The sequence below is a fragment of the Choloepus didactylus genome, chromosome X (assembly GCF_015220235.1).
Source record: "Choloepus didactylus isolate mChoDid1 chromosome X, mChoDid1.pri, whole genome shotgun sequence".
NCBI lineage: Eukaryota > Metazoa > Chordata > Mammalia > Pilosa > Megalonychidae > Choloepus > Choloepus didactylus.
In genome coordinates, this window is record NC_051334.1 from 11522541 (window position 1) to 11525336 (window position 2796).

The window sequence follows — 2796 nt, forward strand, 5'->3', positions numbered from 1 at the left end:
AAGTCTCTGTCATATCACCAGCTGGTTACAAATTCAAGAAAAAGACATCTAAGGGAATAAAGCCCAGAGTTAACATGTTAAGATGTTAAAAAGCATAGTGTGCAACAAAAGATGACAAGACAAACAAAGAAGCAGGGAATAAAGGCCCATCCAAAGGGAGAGGACAAAAATCCAGAAAACCTCAATGAAGAAGACTAGACTGTGGACATACTAGACAAAGACTTTTAAAAAGTGATCTTCAATATGCTCAAGAAGATGAAGGAAAATACAGAGAAAGAAATAAAGGGTATCAAGTAAACAATGAATGAACAATATGAGAATCTGAATAGAAACAGAAATTTAAAAAAGGAATCAAAGAGAACTACTGGAGTTGAAGACCACAATAACTGAAATGAAAAATTACCAGGAGAATTTAGACAGCTGATTGTAGGTGGCAGAAGAAAAAATCAGCGAACTTGAAGACAAGACAATTGAAATGAGTCAGGCTGAGGAGCAGAAAGGAAAAAGGATTATAAAAAGGGAAAATAGACTAAGAGACCTCTAGGACACAGTCAAGTGCACCAATATACGTATTATGGGAGACTTGGAGGGAGAAGAAAGGAAGGGGCAGAAGGAATATTCAAAGAAATATTGACAGAAAATTTCCCAAACTTAGCAAAAGACATGAATATGTACATCTAAGAAGCCAAGAGAACACCAAGTAGTGTAAACTTGAAAGAAAATATGCCCCAATGACACACTGATCAAATTGTCAAATGCAAAGAACAAGGAGAGTTTTGAAAGCTGAGAGAGAAAAGCAAAACGTCACATACAATGGAGTCCCAATTAGATTAAGTTCCATTTTCTCATCAGAAACCATGGAGACAAGAAGGCAGTAGATTGACATACTTAAGAGCTGATAGAAAACAACTCTCAACCAAGAATTTTATATCCGGTGAGACTTTCCTTCAAAGATGAGGGTGAGATTAAGACATTCCCAGATAAACAAAATCTGAGGGAGTTCATCTCCACTAGACCTGCCCTTAAAGCAATGCTAAAGAGAGAGTTCATAGACTGAAAGGAAAGGATACTAGACAGAAGTTTAAAACAGCATAAAGATATAAAGATCTCCAGTAAAGTTAATCATTTGGGTAATTATACATGCCAGCATTATTGTATTGTATTGTTTGGCATGTAACTCCACCTTGTACTCCTTATAGGTGCTAAACGTAAATGCATAACAAGTAATGATAAATCTATTGTACATAAATCTTGAAAGATATAATTTGTTACAAGTACAAAAAAGGTGAGGGGATAGAGGAATAAAGGAACAGTGTATGTCTATGCTAAAGAAGTCAAGCTGGTATCAAATAAAATATGATTATTAAAGATTTAAGGTATTAAATTTTAAGCCCATGGTAACCACAAGGAAAATATATGAAAAATATTTCTAGATAAAAATGAGAAGGGACTCAACATGGCATGATTTAAAAAAATCAAATAAATATGAAAGGAGGCATTAATGGAAGGATTGAGGGACCAAAAAGGTATAAGACTTACAAAGACTAAACAGCAAATGGCAGGAGAAAGTCCTGCATTAGCAGTAGTGACTTTAAATGTAAACAGATTAAACTCTCCAGTCAAAAGGTAGAGATTGGAGAATGGGATAAAAAAAAGCATGAACCAACTATATGCTGTATTTAAGAGACTCACCTTAAATTTAAAGACATAAATAGGTTGAAAGTGAAAGGATGGAAAAAAAATAGACCATGCGAGTAGTAAGCAAAAAAGAGCTGGGAGTAGTTATACTAGTATAAAACAGACTTTAAGTAACAGTTACGAGGGACAAAGATGGGCATTATATACTGATAAAGCAGTCAATTCAGCAAGAAATCATAACAATTATAAACATATACGCACCTAATAGCAGAGCCCCAAAATACATGAAACAAATACCAACAGATTTGAAGGGAGAAACTGATGACTCCACTTTAAGTCATATATTTAATACACCACTCTCAATAACAGCTAGACCACATAGACAGAAGACCAAAAAGGAAATACAAGACTTAGACAATACTCTAAACCAACTAGACCTAGCTGACATATATAGAACACTTACCCAACAACAACGAAATCCACATTACTCTTGAGTGCACAGGGATCATTCTACAGAGGGGACCATATGTTAGGCCACATAAATCTCAAAAAATTCAAAAATATTGAAATCATACAATGTATCATCTCCATCCACCATGGAACGAAGCTAGAAATCAATAATTGGCAGAAATTGAAAATTCACAAATATGTGGAAATTAAACAACATACTCTTAAACCATCAAAGAAGAAATCACGAGGAAAATTAGAAAATATCTTGAGGCAAATCAATATGCATATATTTTTTTGTGGGAGTGTAGCATGTTAAAATGACTTTATAAAACTGTTCGGCAGTTTCTTATAAAGTAAAACATACACCTGACCCAGCATTCTTACTCCTAGCTATTTACTCAAAAGAAATGAAAACTTGTTCACAAAATGATTTGATCAAGAATGTTCGTAATAGCTTTAGTCATAATAGCCTTAAACGAGAAACAATCAAATGTCCATCAACAAAAGAAAGGACAAACTTCATACAATAGACTACTAATGAAGTATAAAGAGGAACAAATCACAGATACACCCAACAACATGGATGAATATCAAAAGCATTATGTTGTTTGAAAGAAGCCAGTGCCAAAGGAGAACATACTGTATCATTCCATTTATATTATAAAGCTCCAGAATAGGTCTAAATAATCTATGACAATCTTAATCAGA